The sequence below is a fragment of the Petaurus breviceps genome, unplaced genomic scaffold (assembly GCF_028583685.1).
Source record: "Petaurus breviceps papuanus isolate PSGF00001 unplaced genomic scaffold, PetGlider_PUasm1.0 188, whole genome shotgun sequence".
Taxonomy (NCBI): domain Eukaryota; kingdom Metazoa; phylum Chordata; class Mammalia; order Diprotodontia; family Petauridae; genus Petaurus; species Petaurus breviceps.
In genome coordinates, this window is record NW_027185804.1 from 6,187,844 (window position 1) to 6,210,507 (window position 22,664).

The following is a 22,664-nucleotide window of genomic DNA, read 5'->3' on the forward strand; positions in this document are numbered from 1 at the left end:
GCAATTCTGATCCATAAACTCCCCAAAGTCTGGCATGGGGGATAATAGGAGCCACCCAGCATGATGAGGCTTTCCTTCCTTTCTCCTGACCTTACAAGTGGAACACTTAGGCTGTGGATTTCTTGCTCTCAACATGTGGCTAGGTCATTTTTAAGGGATTTAGGTTAAGTATCTGGCTTTCCCAGGGTTTTTATTGTTCATCACAGGTATTCTTCAGCTAAGCAAGAGAGCTGTATAAGGAGCTGGAAGGTGGGTCCCATATCATCTCCTAAGCACACTTCAGTCCATCATGGATCCATATGTTGCAGTCAGGGTGAAAAGTATGCATTTTTTGTAATACCTGAAGGAGGACAAGATGATTGGGATAGCATGGCCTGTCAGTTCTTTTATGTGGGTGACTCTAGGTGAAGAATATTGAGGGGATTTCCCCTTGGGAAGGGGAGCTGGGACTCATCAGTTAGTCAGAATGTTGCTCCTGTAGGGACCTGATGGCTCTTGGGTGGGGGGTCACTGACTCTGGGTACATCTGGGGCTCTTAGTGAGGCAGCTCTGATTGGACTGTTCCAAAGAAATTACTCTTCTATACCCACCCTTCAGTCTCCAAGCTGAGCCACCATGCCCACTGAAACAGGCCAGATGTCACAAACACACAAACCAGTCCATCGTCCCCCTCTTTGGCCTCCTTTGCTGTTCCTTTAGCCTAGCTTAACTGTGGGTCCTCTGGCACTTCCTGGATTGGCTGATCTGAAATGTGGCTTCTTTACATTTTTTCTAGCATTTAATGTACAGTAGGTACTTATTAAATGCTTATAGCCCAACCACAATCAAAAGTACAACTGAATACTGTTTAACTCTAATAGCTGAGTTTGACCCCTGGGGAAAAAGATGAGAGAATCCAGCCCCTTCGCTTTTTACAAAGATGGGGTACTTTGCAAAAGACTCTGTCAATTAAATGATGTTGGCTAATTTTGTTGAGCTCTATATTACTCTCTTTCTTTTTTATCCTTTATTATAAAATATATCTCTCTGGGTAGGGGAGGGGAAGAAGGTTATACTAGGAAATGAAGATATAAAAACAAAAAGATGTTAAAAATGCTTACTGAATGGATGAGAAAGGAGCCCTTTAAGTAAATGGAGTTGGGGTGCCAAAGTGAGGAGACGCCTTATTAGTAAGCAAGTACCCTCACCCCAGGCTAGATCTTTGGCAATCCCCTGCTATTGATTGATCCTAGTTCCAGTTAAGATTTATAAATGTCATTTCCCTCCCTCATGCCTTAGGCCCACGGGAGCTAAAATGTCAGAGAGCTTTCTCTCTGTGGCCTGTGATAGCACTGGCATATTGGACTGTAAATTGGGCCATAGCTTTGGAATCTTTTTCATTAAACTAAAGCCCAGTAGTCAATGAACCAAAGCATTTCTCAACTCAGGACATCAATATCTCTTGTTGGGACACATAAGGGAGTGTGAATGCTAATAAATAAATAAATGAAACTTGGCTTGCAGACTCAAATTGACTTTAGTGGGAGTTGTGAGTAAGAAATGGAAATTCTGATTTCACCCTATACATAGAAAATCTACACTTTGACCCTGCATATGGACAAAGCTTAGCTAAAATATCATATAATCCCAGAGTTAGAAATGTCCCTACAGGTCAGTTATACTCACCAACTTCTTACCCAGTACAGGAATGCCTAAGAATCTAGGGGCCTTGTTCATTTTTATCTTGTTAGCACCCGGGCAGTGTGGTGTATCTCTAGTCTTAGAGTTAGGAAGATCTGGGTTCAAATCTTGATTTGGGAGCTTGTTGACTCTGTGACTTTCTTCTGAGCAAGTCACCTAACTGCTCTGAGTTTCAGGCAATTTTCTAAGATTCTAAATTTAGAAGAGTTGGTGAAGAGAGTTCAAAAATCCCAGATCTCTGGCTTATCTGAGAACCATCTTGGACAAGGAAGTTACAAACTACCATTTGGTGACTGCCTTCTACTGCTTCTCTTTATGGTGTGGTCTCAGTTGACCTTACTTTAACTTCCCTTGTTTTTTAAACTATTGGCAGACCCCATTTCCCACCTCATGGACTAAAATCAGTATTCCCACTTTCCTTTGAATTAAACCAATACAAACTCCAGTCTACTCTACTTCTTTTCTGGACTTGTCCCATTCCCTGTTTCTACAGGTATTCTCTAAGGCTAGGTTGCCGCTAATTAGCAACACCCATAAGGCCCCATTACTCTGTTCTTCTCTTCCCATTCCCCTTCCCTGTCGGGTACAATTCAAAAGTTAGTTTTGGCCCATTGTTGCAACATGTTGATATTGTTCTGAAGCTTAACTTTTGTTATCTATCCCTCCTGACTTCCTGTTATCTGATTATCTGATAAGCAAGCCTTTCATCAAAGTCATCAATAAAAATTATTGAATGGCAGAGGGCCAACATCTCATCCATAGGGCACTCTACTAGAGCCAACCAGCCCTTTCCCTCCCCACCTTCTGCCCGGAGTTGGTATTTGTCAAAGGAACATGTATTTACAACTAGCAGAGAACTCACGGGACTCTTGAATCTCCCACCCTCATTTTATGGATGAGGAAACTGATGCCCAGGAAGATTAAATGATTTACTAAAATAGACAAAGCTAAGGTTGGAATTCAAGGTCCCTACCTTCAAATTCAGCACTTTCCGCATCATTAATGACTATTATTTGTATTTACTACTCAGACTTTCCACCTAATTGTTCTGCTTTTTAGCTCATCTTTTTCCATCTTGTCCTTAAGGATAACTTGTCAAATGTTTTGTTAAAACCTAGGTATAGTATGACAAGAGCATTTCTCTGATCTTCCTGTTTGCAATATTAGATGAAGACATGAAGAGATGAAAAGATGAAGGGTTAAGGAATTAGTATGACACTCACTTATGAATATTTTATCAGCAATGATGCCATTTCTTTTCAGGATAAACAACCTTGTAGTTACCAGATGCTTGCTCACGGAGAAGGCTAGACCTTCCAAACTGTGTCTAACCCAGCACTGCAGGATGGAACACATCCTACCTGAAAGGTAGGACTCCAAAGAGTTAAAAATCTACCTTTTGGTAAATTTCCTCTCCCAGAAGCTGCAGTGGGCAACCAGATGCTCTGGGGGTTTTTCCAACATGCTAAATTGGACTAACTTCTCTGTATTTTATTATGGCTACATTATACAAATCTTCTAAATTTGATTTTCAACAACAAAATATACCTAGAATCACCTAGATCCTAGAACAGAAAGAAATCTTAAAAATTGTTTAGTTCAACTTTATAAATCAATTAAGCACTTAAGTGTGGGACTTGCCTAGAGTCCCACAGCTAATAGGCAGCAGAACAGAATTTGAATTCAAGTCCTTTGATTCCATGCTCTATCCCTATTATCACATATGGAACCATTTAAATGTGGTAAAGGAGAATGGATTTAAAATTTACTAATCTCAGCTGATGTGTGCACCGAGTGATGGGAAGGAAGGAAATAAGCATTTGTCATCGAGTTGTTTCTGTTGTGTCTGACTCTTTGTGACTCCATTTGGGGTTTTCTTGGCAAAGCTACTGGAGTGGTTTGCCATTTCTTTTAAGTGACTTGCCCAGGGTCACACAGACAGTAAGTGTCTCAGGCTGGATTTGAACTCGGGAAGAGGATTTTTTTTTCTTCCAAGCCCAGTGCTCTACCCACTTTGCTACCTAGCTGCCCTCATTTATTAAGCACCTACTGTGTTCCAGGCACATAGTGCTTTACAAATATCTCATTTAATCCTCACAACAACCCTGAGAGGTAGGGACTATTATTATCCTCGTTTTCCAGTTGAGGAAATGGAAGCAGACTGAGCTGAAATGATTTGCCCAGGGTCACGCAGCCAGTAAGTGTTCAAGGCTGAATTTGGACTCAGATCTTCCCTACCCCAGGCTTACACTCTAACATTGCCACCTTGCCACAGCTAAGCATGATGGAGAGCATGTAAGGTGGGGGAGATACAAAGAGTGAAAGAATATCCTGACCACAAGGGCCTCTCAGTCTAATTTGGGAAACAGTGACCATTTTCTGTAGGAATCAGGGGGAAGGTCTGATTTCTTATTCCCTGGAGCGAAGGAAGGTCAAGATGACTCTCAGAGGGAGCAGCTCAGATCCTTCTCCCAAGTCAGCCCCCTTCCACCTCCCCGAATGGCAGTCCGGCATAATGGAAAGAGCATTGCACATGAGGGTCAGGAAAACCTGTATCTAACTCCTATTTCAGACACTTATTATGACCCTGGGCAAGTCACATTCAGTTCTCTGCCTCTTTTCCTTCATTTGTAAAATGAGAGGGTTGGATGTGGTATCCTCTTGGTCTGGAAATCTAGGCTTCTATCATCCTGTTTTCTTCTGCTTTGTATGAGTTCCATCTAGCCATTCCCCCAGAAGCTGTGTGGTCTGCTAGGGACCTTATCTCTCCATTTCTCCTTAGGAAAAGGTCATGAAGTTTTGTGGGAACCTCATCTCCGCATGTGTTTATGTGAGACAGTGGACCCCCTACTAGGGAGAGAGTTCCAAAAACAGCAAACATGCAATAATTGATTGTTAGAATAAATTTGTAGACCAGCCAGTCTGGGGTTCTCAACCTTGGTCCTGTGAACTTGGATGGGAAAACAATTACATCTTTATTTTAGTATAATTTATTTCCTTTGTAGTTCTACATATTTTACTTTCTGCATTTAAAACATTGCTCTAAGAAGGGGTTTTTAAACTTCCCCAGATTGCATGAGGGGTCTGTAGACTCCCCCAGACTCTTCAAGGGTCTGTGGGCTTCCCTGGACTGCATGAGGGGTCCATAGACTTCCCCAGACTGCCCAGGGGCCTGTGGGCTTCCCCAGACTGCCAAATAAGTCCATGATCCCAAAATATGTAGAGTCCTTAATCTAGTCTGGGGTCATCATTTTACAGAGTAGAAAAGTGAGGTCCAGGGAGAGGAAGGGACTTGCCTAAAGTCACACAGCTATTGACTGTCAGGGACAGGACTTGAAGCCAGGTCTGAATCTGATCACTTCAGGATCAGAGAATTTTGCAGATGAGTCCATGCTCCTCAGTCAGTGAATAGTGAGGATCACACAGCTGCTAAACGTCAGTGGGATAATGAGTTTCCTTTATGCCTAATGAGTCAACTGAGAAGAACTGGACTTAACTCTTCCCCCCACCCCCGCCCCCCCCCACTACAACCTGTTTGCTCTGTTTCCCACAGGGTTGTAGAATGTTCAAGCTAGAAGGCCCTGGGAGACCACCTACTCCAAACCCTACATTTAGCAGCTGAAGAAACCAAACTGCAGAGTTTCTGACCCTCCCTTCCAGCCTCCGTGCCATTGTACAGGCTGTCTGTCTGGCTTGTACTTGGGATGTTTGCCCTCCTCACCTCCACCTCTTGGGACTCTCAGCTCCCCTCAGATCACTTAGGTACCCAAGCTGATTCTCCCCATTGATGAGGGCTGCATGAACATAGCCAGGTTTGAAGATCTCAGGGTGCCCCAAAGGGATCAGAGGATTATAGATCTAGAATTGGAAGAGACCTTGGGAGCTATAGAGTCAAGCCCCAGAGGCACAGAGAGGTTAAGTCATTACCCTGGTCTGAGGTGGTATTTGAACTCAGTTCTTCCTGACTCCAAGTCCAAGTAGTGAAGGGCTGTTTATAAACTCTAGGTGATAGAGGAAGTAGGGGAAATAGATAAAGGAATGGTTAGATTTCTTGATAGATAGAAGAATTAGGGAGGAAGGGAAGGATGCATGACAGATAATTCTAGAAATAGGCACCAGACGTTTAGTTAACACCTAAGGGAAGGCAGTGTATTTATTTTGTAGATATCTAGGCATCTCCTTAGAACAGGGGTTCTTCACGTTTTGTGTGCCATGGTTAGACCTCTTAGGGAGTCTGGTGAAGCCTATTAAATTAAGCTTTTAAATGCATGTCATAAAATATACAGGGTTACCAAGGAAACCAATTATACTGAAATCCATTTATCAAAGTATTAAAACAAGTTCACAGACTGTGGCTTAAGGACTTCTCCCCTAATAGAATGTCCTTGAGGACAGGGGCTGTCTTACTTATGGGTTTGTATGCCTAGCCTAGTGTGTGTAGTAGTTGTTTAATGAATTTTTGTTAGTTGATTGACCTCCCCAAATACACACAAGTAATAACTAGCTAAGCCCAGCCAGAATTCAAACAACTTTTCTAATTCCAGAGCCAGTGTTCTTTCTGCTCCAGAGTGAGAGAGTGTGGGTGCTAACCATGATCCTGACACTCAACAACGGCAGTAATAATGATAGCTAACATTTCTATAGTGCTCATACAGCTGTGTGCCCAGCACTTTAAAATTAGTTTCTCCTTTGATCTTCAACAATTCCTGTCCTAGGATTTAAGTGGTATTTTTATCTCTATTTTACAGGTGGGGAAACTGAGGCAGACAGAGGTTAAGTGACTTGCCCTACAGCTAGCAAGTGTTTGAAGCCAGGCCCTGTACTCTCTCCATTGTACCACCCAGCTGCCCCAGGTTGGGGAATATATGGATTTATTGCTACTTCCTAATCCCTTTCTTTGGAGGGAGTGTATGTATCTTAGTTGTCCATAGTTGTTTGCATTTTGTCTCCCCCATCAGAGATTCTTGAGAGCGGGGACTGTCTTTTGCCTTGCTTTGTATCCATAGAACTTAGCACAGGGATTGGCACACATAAATGCTTGCTAACTGACTTGCCTGTGTGACTGTACTAGCCTCAAACTCCCTGGATCTCAGTTTCCTCATATGTGTAATGAGGTAATTGATCTGGATGTTCCCCCCAGGTCTCTTCTAGCTTTAAATCTATGAGCCTATGAACTCTTCCTTGTAGGTTTTCTTTTCCAGGAAATTTCCATCAGTTTTTAGGGTTTGGTTCTGTGAAGTTTTCATATCGTCCACATGGTGTCGCTGTGGATCAGTGCAATCTCAGCAAGCCCCCTCCCCAAGCTTTGAGATGCTGGCGCCCAAGGGCTGTCTCAGCTCTGTATGTTAACTAGCCCTCACCCAATTTTCCTGCCTTATTCTGACAGCAAGCACTGGATGCTGTTGCCTTGGGGACCAAAGGGAGTGATCAGTACGGTTCTGGAAAAAAACCCTGACATCAGGGTTTATCTAGGAGAAGAACAGACCTGGGGCGGGTGGGGAGAAGGGGGTGGGGTCGGGGTCTAAGAAGTGTCTGCAAATATTTGCAAGGCTGTCATGGATCGGACACATTAGACTTGTGTTTGACCATCAAGGGGGAGAACTAGCAGTACCAGGGAGGCAGATTTCCATCCACCATACAGAAAAATTTCCTAACTCTAAGACCTGTGCAAATGGGGGATAGACCATCTTGGAAGGTAGTGAGTTCCCCTTTACCGGAGGGCTTCAAGCAAAGCCTTGGCAGTGTTGATGCGATAGCCTGAATTCCTGGTTAAGTAGGGTCTGGACCAGCCGGTCTCTGACCTCCCTTGTAGGGCTGAGATTCTAGAGGGAAATCTTTACCAAATTTAAGCATCAGTTTTGGAACCACGCTAGGGGGTTTGCACTATTTAGACTGTTTTAAGGGAGCTTTGAGATCTCCAGACCTTTCTAGGGAAGGAGAAGCTTCAGGGTCTTAGGGGACCATTGCAGACTAAAGAACATTTCAGTATTTTGGGGGTTTCCAGGGTCCTTGGTTTCTTTCATCTTGAATCTGGCCCCTCAGAGCCCAAATGTAGGTAGAGTGGCTAAGAATTAGTCTATTAGCAAACCCAGATCACCTGATTTCAAGTACTAGACCCTGAGATATCGTCATATTATATTTTGAAATGAAATGCTTCAGAACCACAAGTTTAACTACCACTCAAGCAATCCCTTAAAGACTTAGAGCCTTAGAGTAGTCACTGCCCAAGGCAGGTGAAGATGGCTGGGGGATGAGTGTGGGGTTAAGGTATCAGACACAAGGGGAAGGGTCAGGGAAGGTTATGGCCTTTCTTCAGAGGAAGAAAGGATTTATAACAGAGGGAGGGGGAGTAGAAGTCACCCCCCTGGGTTTGGGATAGGGGGTAGAGGCCAATCATCCTGCCTGAAGAGGGGGGCGTCCTTAGGTTACCGTGTCCTGAATGAGTGGTGACCTGGGTTTGTGACCCAGGGGTGCCAGGTTCTTCCTGTGGGTTCCTGATGGCAAGCCATGGGAAGCTATGGCATTTTGTGGCTGCTGGAGTTGCAGCCCTCCCTGTTTCTTAGCTACAGGATTGATGGATGTTGTATTTTAACTGGATCTCTGCGTTATGCATTGTAGGCAGGGTGCTCATTCATTTCAAAAGGATTGCCCTGATTTGCACTCAAAAAGGACAAATAAACAGAATGTTTTCCAGAAACTCATTGAATGCCACACTTGGTCTGAAGAAATACTACTTGGGCACTCTCTAAATCTTTTCTTAATTAAGATACAATATCATTGTTCCAAACAGAAACAGAGGAATATCGGGCCATTTGGTGATCCTGCAGTATATTCCAAAGTGAGTCCCATCTAATTCAGATTAAGGATTGCACTCCCCTTGCCACTGACTCTACACTTTTATTTCTGCTCCCCATCCAGCTATAAATAGGTATGAATAGGGACATTCTAGATGTACTGGCTTGATGTGAGCCCATGTTTCTTTATTATAAAACCGATTTTACCAAAGGCTCTGACTCCCATGGATGAATGGACATGAGCAATCATTACTATCCCTAACAATAGATTGCAAATCCCCATGGGTTGTCTACTCAAAGATGGAGTCAGGGGACCAGGGACCTAGTCTTGCCCAGTCATTGTGTTACTCTATGACCTTTTCTTCTCTGGGCCTCAGTTTCCTCCTTTGCACAAGGAGAGCATTTGGACTAGAGTGGTTTTAATATCTTTTCTGACTGTGATGTTTTATGATCCTGTTTCTTAATTCCTCACAGTGCTGGTGATTGATTCTATTTTAATTATACAAACATTTTAAGTGTCAGGTATGCAATTGGGTACTCTACTAGGTACATACTAGTAGAGTAGGGACATTGAAAGTCTCCTAAATAGTCTTTGGAGCAGTTAAGTGTCTCAGTGGATAAAGCTAAAGTCAGGAAGACCCAAGTTCAAATCCAGCCTTAGATACTAGCTGTGTGACCCTGGGCATTTATCCCAGTTTGCCTCAGTTTCCTCATCTGTAAAATGAGTTGGAGAAGAAAATGGCAAACCACTCTGGTACCTGCCAAGAAAACCCCAAATGGGGTAAAGAAGAGTTGGACATGACTAAACACAACCACTACCACCACACTGGTGGTGTGCCCATTTGAAATAGATGCTGGTAGGCTCTGATATCATTCCAGAGGTATGTCTGTGCCCACCAACCAAATCTCTTAAATTGTATCCCACCCTTAAACCTCTTTGCACTCATTCATTAGCCTTAAAACAAAACAAAACTAAACAACTGTAAGTAAGCGATTTAATCAGATTAAATAAAAGGTGGTAAGGACAGATTGTAACATTCACCTATAAAGAAGCCTATACATTCCATTCAGTTGCAGAACCATCACTTTTTTTTTTTTTAAGCAATCGGGGTTAAGTAACTTGCTCAAGGTTACATGGCCAGTTATTTCTGGGTGTGGTGCTAAGTATCTGAGCCCAGATTTGATCCCCAGGTCATCCCGACACTGGAGCCAGTGCTCTTACTCACTGTGCTACCTGGCTGCCCCGGAACCATCACTTTTTAAAAATAAAAAAAATAATTTATTTTTAGTTTTCAACATTCACTTCCATAAGTTGTAAATTTCTCCCCATCTCTCCCCACTCCTGCCCAAAGATGGCATGCAATATGATACGGATCTACACATACATTCCTATTAAACATTATATTACTTTTCACATTACTGAAGTTGTATAGAAGAATTATAACAAATGGGAGAGACCATGAGAAAGAAAAAACAACACAAAACAAAAAAGAAAATAGTCTGCTTCGCTCTGCATTCTGACTCCATAGTTCTTTCTCCAGATGTGGATGGTATTTACTATCAGGAGTCCTTTGGAATTATTTTAGGTCCTTGCATTGCTGAGAATGGCTAAGTCTATCAAAATCAGTCATCGCATACTCTCTGTGGCTGTTTCTGTGAACATTTTTCTCCTGGTTCTGCTCACTTCACTTAGCATCAGTTCATATAAGTCTTTCCAGGATTTTCCGAAGTTCTCTTATAGCACAATAGTAGTATTCCATTACATTCATATACTACAACTTGTTCAGCCATTCCTCAACTGATGGGCATCCCTTCAATTTCCAGATCTTGGCCACCACAAAAAGAGCTGCTATAAATATTTTTGTACATGTGGGTCCTTTTCCCACTTGTATGATCTCTTTGGGATATATCCCCAGAAGTGGTATTGTTGGGTCAAAGGGTATGCACATTTTTATAGCCCTTTGGGCATAGTTCCAAATTGCCTTCCAGAATGGTTGGATCAGCTCACAGCTCCACCAACAATCAACCAGTGTTCCAACTTTCCCACATCCTCTCCAACATTTATCGTTTTCCTGTTTTGTCATGTTAGCCAATCTGATGGGTGTGATATTGTACCTCAGAGTTGTTTTGATTTGCATCTCTCTAATCAATAGTGATTTAGAGCATTTTTTCATATGACTATAGCTAGCTTTAATTTCTTCCTCTGAAAATTGCATGTTCATATCCTTTGACCATTTATCAATTGGTGAATAGAACCATCACTTCTGGACAGAACACCACTCCCCCACCCCCAACCAAAACAAACCAAAACAAAAAAATCTCAAACACTGTTTGAGTGGCATCTATTTCTTCCACAGTTAAGGTTGAGTTCATGGCCCTATAGGAAATAAAGCATGTGGTAAAAAATATCCCAGCTCCTAGCTACAGTTTGAGGTATCAGGAGATGTAGTTATCTCATAAAAAAAGTGGTAGCTCAAAGTCTGGGAAATTCTTTCCCTTTTGCTGTGTCTGACTTGGAACCCTTTAATGTGCACTGTTCACCTAGGTTCAGGAGGGTCTAGGTGAGGTCCTTCTCCAGCTCCAGGAAAAAGACCATGATGATGCTGTTCATCTCTTTCTGATTACTCTCTCATTGGAATAAGGAATACTTATCTATCCTTGAAGTCCCATCTTCTTTAGGAAGGATCCCAAGACAAGCTTGGCCCAGAATATGACATCAGAAATATAAGTATTGTTGTTTTTGTCCCTTCCCACCACATGGAGACAGGTGCCCTCCAATACAATTCCCCCAAGTACCTCAATCTGTTCTGGGTCAATCCAGTGGCAGAACCATCAATTTCCATCTAGCAGCTTACATTGGCTCTCCTCTTCCTTCTCCTTCTTGTTTATACATTGGTCTGAAAGTGAAATTATCTAGCAAAGTGATTACATAGAAATATAGGTGAAGTACCATTGAGTCTGAGATTGCAAGAATGATCAATGATCTCAATCCAAAGTCTAATTGGGTTCATCTCTAAAACTGGTTGAGGGCAGGGTAGGTTTTGTTTCCCAGAAGGCAGCACGTTACCTTGTATGTAGTATGTGCCCTTTCCTCTCCCTTCTTCTTGAGCAGTGATTGGGATATGGGATATGGGATATCCCCAGAGAAGACGCTGAGTCTGAATATGAGGCCAAGTCAGGGAAGCAAGAGGGTTGAGATCTGAATGGTCCTGGAGGTGGTGCCCATTCTTACTTAACTTCTCTGGGGCACTGGATGGCTCAAATCAAAGAGGCTGGGTCCTTCTGTGCTTCCTCAGCAGTCTCACCTTAGCTGGAAAGCAATCCTCCAAGGAATTGTTTTCTTCCCTTCAGGAGCAGATTAATTTTAATGCTGATTTAAAAAGCTTACAAATTTCCCATCACCATTTAGAGTGTGGCATTTCTTTCTAGCAATATGAGTCCCTTTCGTACCCTAATAGCCCAGATTAATTACTATGATAGATAACTCTCTTTCCCTAATTACATGTGTGGTGTGGCTGTATCCCTTTGAAACCATAGGCAAGTTTTCCTGAGTAGCTGGATGTGAGCCTGGGCTTTGGGAAGGCTTAGGGTGTAGGGATCTTGAGGTGATCCACAGGAAATACAACAATGGTGGGGTCGATGAGGATGTCCAAGGCCAAGACATGCCTAATGACCGATGGTGGGTCAAGGAAAATATAGATAGGGTAGGCAGTTGGGGATAAAAGTCTTCTGAACTCCCACCTTGCATAGGGAGGGCCCTGTCCTAAGTGGTGAGGGTATCACCTGGTCTGCTATATGTATCCAATCCCTTTCTTTACGTGCCACCCTGGCCATCTTTCTGCCTTTGGCTCTCTGCCTTGAGGGAGAGTCTCCCCTGCCCCCTTCCAGACCTGAGATCAGAATCAAAGCAATATTGGCATTGCTACTGCAAAAGACAAGCCAGTCATCTTCCCTGTGGTTCCACCCACCATCTCTGTGACTTCTCAAAACAAATCTACCCTCCCTGGCTACCACTTTCCTACATATGTTGTCTCTTCTTAAACCCCTTGAACGACTGTCTTGCTTTTCTGTTTATATCTCCAGTGTTTAAACATTTAATACATGCTTTTTATTCATTCACTCATTGATTTTTTCATTCATTCATGGCACAGCTGAGCAGATCTGAAAGGTAGGTAGAGATCTTAGAGAAACCAGTCTGGGCAAAGAAGTCAAAATGAGAAGCCAACATTCAGTGTGAACCTGGGGATCCTCCTGATGCAAGGCTTTTCACAGAGAGAATACTTCTCATGGTTAGAATACTCTAATACTCATGGTTAGAACCAGAACATGGTCAGAGTCCAGGCCTGTCACTGAGCTTCTGGCATTGTAGACAGCCTCCAATATGAATCTGAACAACACTTCTGGGACGAGCAAAGTACCTTCTAAAGGCCCTTCCAGCTTGAGGAATGCTTTGGCTTCTGCAGAAGCCAGGGCCTTGGGGTTGGTGGGAGAAGAGAGCAAGGCATCAGAAGACCAAGTAACAGAACAAAAAGAAAGAGCAAGAAGAATGGATGGATGAGTAGGGATGGTGTGTCCCTTTTGGAGGAGGCTTTAGAGCAGGAGCTCTTAATCTGGGGTCTGTGAACTCGTTCTTTAAATATGTTGATAACTGTATTTCAACATAATTGTTTTTCTTTGTAATCACCCATTTCTTATTTTATTTACTTAAAATATCATTTTTATAAGAAGTCCCTAGGCTTTGTCAGACATTCAAAGGATCCACAGGTTTTAGCAGGTTTCCAAAGGGGTCCATAGACTTCCCCTTGCTGCCAAAGGAATATACATGCTTTCCCTCATTGCTCAAGGGGTCCATGATACAAAGAAGGTGAATAAACCCTGCAATAGAGGGAAAGGTTGGCTTACATGCCCTTTGACCTTCCTTCCAGACCTGACGATCTATGGTGCCAGGATAATGGAAAAAAAGAAAGGAACAGAGCAGGAAAATGTCTGCTCTAAGGGACATGTGATTTAAGTTTCTCATTGCTGAGGATGTCCGCTCATGTGTTTCTAACTCTTGCTGACATTTTACCCACTGATGCCAGGCCAATCTGAGATCTCATTTGATTAGAGGGATGCGAGCTGATGGCAGGGCCTGGTGCTGACAAGAGCTGCACTGCCCTTCTAGACAGTGTTCTTTGAGGCTTATTGCCTGGGGGTGCTGATGGAGATACCACTGACCCGTTGTGAGGGCCCTGATGACAGATGTATATTCCTTGCTTCCACTCTGCAATAATAAACCTACTATGTTTTAGGGGAAGAAAGGAGAGGGATTTAGAAATCTTTTTTCAGCACCTAATGCATGTGAATATATGGCTTTTTTTTTTTTATAACAATATTCTATTGATTTTTTTTTTGTTTTGACACCATAGTAATTTGCAATAGACCTTTTTGAGCAGGGAGCAGCTTAGGATTGTGAAAACAACCTCACAATTTCCCAAAGTGATTTAGACTCCTTCCATTCTTCAATGGAACAGATTTCCCTCCCCCACCTCCATCTCACCATAATAATTTTATCCAACTTAGGAATTCTAGCAACAACTATTTATTTAGTGGACAGAGAGCCAGACCTGGAATCAGGAAGACCTGAGTTCAAATCTGACCTTAAATGCTTACCAGCTATCTGACTCTGGGCAAGTCAGTAAATCCTGTTTGCCTCAGTTTCCTCATCTGTAAAATGAACTGGAGAAGGAAATGGCAAACCACTCCAGTATCTTTGCCAAGAAAACCCCAAATGGGGTCACAAAGAATAGGAAACAGGGCGGCCAGGTAGCACAGCGAGTAAGAGCACCAGCTCCAGTGTTGAGAAGACCTGGAGATCGAATCCCGGGCTCAGACACTTAGCACCCACCCAGAAACACCTGGCCGTGTAACCTTGAACAAGTTACTTAACCCCCATTGCTTAGGGGCGGCCAGGTGGCTCATCAAGTAAGAGCAATGGCTCCAGTGTTGGGACGACTTGGAGATCGAATCCCGGGCTCAGACACTCAGCACCACACCCAGAAATAACTGGCCGTGTAACCTTGAGCAAGTTACTTAACCCTGATTGCTTAAAAAAAAAAAAAGAATAGGAAACAACTGGAAAATGATTGAACAACATTAAGGAGAATATTAAAGCTATCAGTATGTCATCTCATTGTATACCCTATCCCTCCCTTGGCATATTTATGGGATAGGTTACCATTATATGTTCTTTTCTTGTATACTTGCTTTTTTTTCCCATCGTCAATAAAGTTTTTTAAAAGTCTCTCTAGCATTTTACAATGGACTAATATTGCACTCAGAAGCATATGACCCTGATTTAAGATGCTTACTTTGTGCATCAGGAGGTGCTTTGGGCCTGAGTAATTCATACAGATGAGGAGAGGACAAGAAAGTTCCGTCTCAGCTGGGGAGCTGCCATTTGACCCCGAGGCTGAGCAGGTGATTGCCCAGAGGTGAACAATGTTGGACAAGATGAGAGTTGAGCAGGAGGCCACACATACGGGGTTCTGTTCTTTTGGGTGACTAAAAGGGGGCAGAGAGGAATGGGTGCTAGATTTCAGGCCAGAATTTCACTTTTATGTCTGCCCTCTTAAAATATCCTCTTTAGCAGATGGTGCAGAGTATGAGAATGACCAATCAAGTCCCATGCTAGTTGGATCTTTTCTGACCTCATCCCTCAGTTTTGGGGGTCCCCCTACCCTGGAACACACAGTCCTCAACACACGAACTGCAAAGTGCCTCACAAGGATACTCTTCTCTTCCTGAATATGAGTTTGTCACTCTGTTATTCAGCCATCTCTTCTGGCTCTCCATTGTCTCCTCAAATAAAGTATAAATTCTGGATCCTTGCTCTGCAGAGACTCCACATTCTGGTCCCAACTTACCTACTGCCAAATATTCTCATTCAAGGGTGTGTCAGAGCCAGATCAGACTGATTGGTAAATTTTCAGTGTGAGCATGTACATCTCGGAAATTGGCCAATGTTACAAATCAAGGCTTGAATGCTGTTCTGTTGATTGTCTAGACTTAGAAAGTGATAGAGAAAATCTTAACAATGCAGATCAAAGTGTGTTATGTGTGCATCCCAGCTGATTGTTAAATATTTGCCCTTCCCCCAGAGAGCTGATTATTAAATACTTACCCTCTCACCCCTGCTCCCATCCATGTTCTCTACATTCCAGATGCAGTGGGCTCCTCTCTGACGTCTGCTGTCATCTTCCCCTCTCCTGTCTCCATGCCATGGCTCACCCTATCCCCCATGTCCAGAACAGACATCTCTCCCACACCTCCAGCTCTTGAAGCCCCTGTCTTCCTTATATTCTCAGCTCAGATGCCAACACTACCATGAAACCCTCCATGATGCCTCCCCTAACACTCCTCTCTTCTTCCCTGAGATCCTCCTAGCTCTGTGCAGTGCCCTCTCCTTTGCAGCTTCCCGATCTTGTCTCTGCCCTCCCTGTGTTCAGATCTTCTCCCTTTTTACTTGTTAACTCCTGGCTGCAGCTTACCTTTCCAGGCTTATGTACTTTACTCTCTATTTTTCACTTTAAGTTCCAGACAAACTGGCACATTTTCTTGTCTCTGTATGTAAAATTTTATCTCCTTTCTTTGTTTTTCTTTTGCACATGTTGTCCCTGTGCCTGGGAATATATTCTTTCCTTGTCCTTGCCTTGTAGAATCATAACTAGAAGAAACTGGAGAGTCCAGGGTCCGACCACTTCTTTTTCCAAATGAGGGAAACTGAGGCACAGGATGGTTAAGTGACTTGCCCTGCATCATACATCTAGAATCCCTAGGCTCAGCTCATAGTATTATTTCCTTCCATTCTGCTTTGCCCTACTTGCTTATGTTCTGCCCTCAAAACTGCTTTATATTTACTTTTCCTGTATCTTAAATTTACTCGCTAGGTGCTCTGTAAATAAAACCCTGGGTCTGAAGCCAGGAAGACTTGTGTTCAAGTCTTACACCAGGCACTTACTAGCTGTGTGACCCTGGGCAAATCACTTACTTAACTGTTTGCCTCAGTTTCCTCATCTGTAAAATGGGGACAATAATAGCACTGAATTTTCAGGGTTCTTGTGAGGATAAAATGACATAATACTGATGAAGTGCTTTGCAAACCTTATTATTAAGATTATATTGTATTATATATAGCACATATTATAATTAAAATTGTATGTGAACTCTTGAAGGTAAGAACTTTCCATTTTTGTCTTTTTTTGTCCCTAGTGTCTATCACATAGACATAGTAGCAGACAATAGACATACATAGTAGCTGATTAATAAATTCTTGTTGAATGAAGGACTGAATATTTTTTGATCCATCTTCCCAGATCCTAGCAGAAAGTTTTGCAAACAGTAGGTGTTTAATAAATACTTGCTGAATAAAGGACTGTGCCTTATTTATCTTATTATCTCTTTTAGCTTCTAGTGGAGGCCTCACACACATCAGGTGTTTAATAAATGTTTGACAAATTGAATCCTACATAGAATGGTTCCTTTGATGTTGGCTTGGGTGTATTTTGAAACTTGCCTTAGATGAAGAGGGTAGGGAGTGTCAAAGACCCTTTGGGAACCTGAAGGAGCCTAGGGACATCTTTTCAGAATAATGTTTTTAAAAGAAAATTTGTATAGAAGGAAGTATTTAATTTTAGTTAGAGACTAGTGAAAATAAAGGTATATTTTTTTCCCCATCCTCACTCTCAGGGGCAACTAGTGATGCAGTGAATGGAGTCTAGGTCTGAAGTCAGGAAGATCTGAATTCATAGTTAGCCTCAGACACTTATAAACTGTGTGATCCTAGGCAAGTCACTTAATCTTTGTTTGCTTCATTTTCCCTAATTGTAAAATGGGGATAATAACAGTATCTACCTTGCAGAGTTGTTGTGAGGGTTGAATGAGATAACATCTATAACAAGTGCTTAGCACAATGCCTGGAACGGAAAAGGTGATTAATAAATGCTTATTGACTGATCACCCTCATGGGATTGTTGTAGGCATCAATGACTGGGGAAAATGCTCTGAAAATCACCAAGTCTGAAACGTGTGAGTTTTGTTATTATTATTCTTTCTGGTTCCTGGAAGCTTTTGATGACCCTAAGTGGCAATGTCCCTAGAGACACGTCCCTCTCCCCTTCACTCTCATGATGGAGTTAACTCAATGTGACCCACAGGCCACTCACATGCATCAAGCATCTTGGGTCTGCCTCTTTCTGATTCTTTGCTCTCTGAGACCCAGCCTTCCTAGCTCAGTAGGCTCTGCTAAAAATACTGAGGCCAGCTTCTGTTAAATCTCTCCTTCCTTTCTACTAATCCCCAAATCTGCCATCAGGAATTTTCCATTGAAATGCTCAGTCTTCTGCTAGTCTATTTTTTGGACAGGCAATTCTGTCTGCATCTGACCCTTTGGCTTTGGGTCCAGAATGGCCTAAATTTTTAACACCCCAGACCTGCTTGGCAAATTGGTAGAATGAATCCAAGTGCTGAGATTTCCAATTGGTTGGCCAGGATCACATACCCTGAAATCTCAGCTGTCTCTATCTTCTTCAAACACATGCTTTGGTGAGGAGGGCAGAGAGACATTACTGTAATTGAAGTCCTGTTTCTCGTATACTAGAAAAGCATGCCATAGCTCTAGTCAGCAAACAAATATAAGAAAACCTTGTTTGTTCAGATTATCAGGCTACAGAACAAAAGGACTTTGAATTAGCCATCCTGGGTTATCTGATTTTTTTGATCAAAGAATGTGAGGGAATTTGAGGGTCTGGGGAATAGCATCAGGATTGTTTGGAGGTGTGGAAGTTTGAATGTATTGAAGTCAGAGAAATTGGGGTTTCTGAACAGGGCTAAGATTCAATGGTCTATTGATGCGTACAACCTGGGGGCTGCTGGTTGTTGTCGGTGGCATTTTTGAACTGCCTGTAGGAACCTGAGGAAGAATGGAGAGGTTGGGCTATAGGTCATTCACTGGTACTTGTTGGGCACAGGTCCAACTGTTGAGGCATGATGCTTGCAATTTGGAGAGCTGCCAGAAGGTGAACATAGCTCTTGGCTTATGTTTGTAACAGGCCAATTGGCAAGATAGGTTTCCCTGACTAAGAGTAAATGAAAAAGCATGGATAAGCACACAAGCCTATTAGACTTTCTCTACAAAATAATAGCTCACATTGGCAGAGGGTTTTAAGGTTTACAAAAGTTCTTTTTAAATTACCTTATTAGATCCTTATGTCAACCCTGTAAGGTAGGTAGTCCAGGTATTATTATCCTCATTTTACAGATGAGGAAACTGAGGCTCAGATAGTAGGAAGAGACTGTTTCCAGCATTGCCCAGTAAATAGGGTATAGTGTCATTCATAGAGCAAGAGGTGAAAGGGACTTTAGTGGTCATTTAGTTCAATCCCCTGTAAAGCCAAGCATGAGCAGCCTTCCAGAGAAGTGCTGCTGTGGACAGCTTTCAAGGTTCTGATTACATAGTATAGCAGACTCTCTATTTATTCAATAACAAATCAGATCAAAACATTCACAGAAAATCAAGGTACAGCATTCACAATGTTACAACTTATTGTAGAAAATCAAAATATAGTATTCACCATGTCACAACTCAACAACTTATCACTAAAATGGCCACATAGTTTTCACCAAAGTGGTCACATAGTTTTCAACAAAGTTCAATCATTTAGTAACTCAATCATTCAATCATCCTTAGGGAGGCTTACCTCCTTAAGGGTCACAAAGTACAAAAGTCAAATTTCTCCACCCATGGGTACAATTAAGTTACAACTTCAACTGTCACTACTCAGTACCCTCTTAAGGGGTAGTGGAAAATACAAAAGCCATTCACCTCTAGGTCATAAGTAAATTACAATTTCATCAGTCACTACTCAGACCATTTTATCAGTCATTACTCAGTAAATTTCATCAGTCACTACTCAGTGCCCACAGAGAGGTCTCTTTATCTTGACTCAGGGCAGGCTTTCAGCTTCCATGGTTCCTCTTCCATGGTTCCAGCTCCTGCCCAAATCTAACCAACTGCCACATGAGTTCAAAGGCAGACAGCTCCTTGTCCAGCTCTCTGTGCAGTTCCTGCTCTACATTGAGCTCACAGTGTCCAGTCCATCTCAAATCTCTCACAGTCTCTGTTCCTGGGAAGACAAGGCTTAACAAAGCCACAAGAACATTCATACACATTAACAAAGCCACAACAACATTTGTACAAAATACTGGCACCACAGTCATGCTTCCTCAGTCTTTGGCAGCTCCAGCTGGCCTTTGAAAATCTTGCCACCACAAGTCCGAGTTCTGTGTCAGTTCTTAGTTCTCAATTCTCAGTCCAGTCTTCAGTAGTAGCAGCCCAGCCTCCAGATGCTTGCTGAGACAAATTCTTTATCTCTCTCTCTCTCTCCAGCAGCAGCTTCCCTGACTCCATGATGCCTACCCCAGGAATTTCTGTCTGTCCAGCTTGTGCTCTCCCTTAAATATGGTATAGTGCCTCCCTGTTCAGCCCCTTCTGGTTATGTCAGCAACAGGGGTTCCCTGTACAGCCCCTTACTGTTACGTCAGCAACAGGGGATCATACCTACTGTTCTTTAACAGAGGTTTAATTTGAAACTAGATGCTAAGTTCCTCTTAGCTTGGCAATACAAATGGATCTTAAACTTTCATTACTATTACACCCCTCAATTTACAGATGAAGAAATTGAGTCACAGAAAGATGAAGTGATTTGTCCAATGTTGCTTATGGAGTTAGTGTAAGAGGTGGGATTTGGACCCAGCTCAGAGTTCGTCACAAGGTCTCCACACAGTCTCCAATTCCACACCATTTCCAAGGGACATAGCTGAGACTAGAACCCAGGGCTATTGACTTCAAATTCAATGCTTGTTTCACTATGCCACAGAGGATTTTATTTCAAAAATCAATATCCATGTCACTAATTACTAAGTATATGTAAAATGATAGACAATTTTGAACAAGATTTAAAGAAATATAATAATGCAGTGCCTTTGCTACCCTAACCTCTGTTATCAATCAATAAGATAAGATAATGTTGTATTATATTATGTAGAATGTATTATGTAATTCATAGAATGCAGGACTTAAACGTTTTCCACTTATGGCCCCTTTTTGGGTTTCAGTAGCATTTGTTGGTGTTTTATGGCCATGAGGGCATGTGCAGTGCAAAGTGTGATTGCTGTGTGTTCAGAAACAAGGCTGCAGTGAAGTTGTGAAATGAAACATGGGCAAGCACTGCCAGAAACTCCTCAGATTCATTATATGTTTGATTTGAATTAATTTTTAGTCATTGTGTGTTCACAAACCTTTAACTGTTACTAAGTTTTTCACAAACCCATGTGGGTCATGACCCACAATTTAAGAAGCACTGATATAATGTATTAATGTTACATAATAATATGATGCACTATAACAAAATATATGCATTATTGATCTATTATAACTAATAGATTACCAATACACTATATATATTATAATAATATATAGGTAACAAGTGTGTGGTGGGCCCTTCAGGCTCCACAGGTCCACAGACTTGTCATGGGGGCTCAAAGGGAGGCAGACTAGACATCTTTCACTTCTCCTTCCCCCACCCTCCTCCAAGGGAGACTTTTATTCCTGCCAGGAGGGGAAAAAGGAGGTTGGGGTAGAGGACACTACTCTGCTCTTCTCAGACATAGGGGTTACTGGGCTAGAAGTACATCTATCTGCTCCCTTAAATATTGTTCATCCAAGGTATATGATTGGGTTCCATCTAGCTTTGATTGCTTTGTCATTTTGGGAAGAAGGAGGACCCTTAACTCTATATCCAAGGCTTGATCCCCTTCCCACCAAATACCAGTCCCACGATGAACGCACAGGGCAAATGGTAAAGAAACCCACTTATTTAAATCATAACAAAAGAGAGATCAGAGAATATATATATATATATATGAGAATATATACATATATATGAGAATATATACTAGACAATACAGAATTAAGTAGCTCTTCCATTGGGAATGAGGTAACTCAGCTCAACGAGAGAGAGAGGGTCCTGGATCTCACCCATGGGGAAACTCCCTGAAGACTCTAGAGTAGCAAGCTGGGAATAGGGACTTGTTGAAGACTGTCAGCTCCTCATGAATTCTTAGAGTCTTTTCCTTAAGCAACCTTCAGAAGTGGGGTTGGCTTCTTCTGTCTTCTCTCTCAAACCAACTCAATGTTATGTCCAAAGAATATTATTTCTTGGAAAATCTGGAAGAGAGATTGGCCCTGTGGAGTCCTGAAAGGGAACTTGAAGGGAACACTCTCTTGAAGAGTATTGAAAAGGACTGGTGGAAAGTTGAACTCTCATGCCCCTCCCAACTCTGCCCTGCCCCTCACATCTCACCACCAATAAGGAGAGGGTCCCATTCCAATGGACTTTGGGACAGGAGTTCCATAAAAAAGCATTTTACAAAATTAAAAGCACTACATTAATATAGTCTATAGCAATCATCAACATCATTATCATCACTGATTAATGGAACCCTAATGATGCTGCTTTAAGGAAAAGCTCTTCCTCTCACTTAGATTTCTGTAATTATAAAACCCTAGGCCTTGGCTTGTCCTCACCTTTCTGGGGCTCTTTGTTCTGACTTACCTTGCCAGGTGTAGACCTCCAAGCAGCTGTGGATTTCGAAGCTTTTAAACACCTGCTTGTGAATTCCCAGAAAGAAGGCTTTGTTAGGACGCATCCCTAGCTCAGGATCTTTTTTTCCCTAGACTTTCTCTGTCTCTGCCCTTCCTCAACTGTTTTTTTTTTTTTTTAAGCAATCGGGGTTAAGTAACTTGCTCAAGGTTACACGGCCAGTTATTTCTGGGTGTGGTGCTGAGTGTCTGAGCCCGGGATTCGATCTCCCGGTCGTCCCAACACTGGAGGCGGTACTCTTACTCGCTGAGCCACCTGGCCGCCCCTAAGCAATTGGGGTTAAGTAACTTGCTCAAGGTTACACGGCCAGGTGTTCCTGGGTGGGTGCTAAGTTTCTGAGCCCGGGATTCGATCTCCAGGTCTTCTCAACACTGGAGCCGGTGCTCTTACTTGCTGTGCTACCTGGCCGCCCCTCAACTGTTTTTTGTTGAGAAGGAATGAGTGCTCTCTGTCAGTGAGAAGATGCAAGATTAGTGGGGGTGAGGGTGGG

At 42.5% G+C, this 22,664-nt stretch overlaps 1 long non-coding RNA gene across 2 annotated transcripts in view; it reads left to right on the forward strand.

Annotated features, from left to right (window-relative positions):
* The window catches only part of LOC138163386 (uncharacterized), a 120,876-nt gene that overhangs the window by 44,247 nt on the left and 53,965 nt on the right, over window positions 1-22,664 (forward strand). Inside the window, exon 3 of one of the 2 annotated variants that reach the window (XR_011168870.1) lies at window positions 2,944-3,048. The exons of the other annotated variant lie outside the window; for it this stretch is intronic. This is a non-coding gene — a long non-coding RNA (uncharacterized lncRNA). The remainder of the gene's footprint in view (window positions 1-2,943; window positions 3,049-22,664) is intronic. 2 annotated transcript variants of the gene reach the window in all.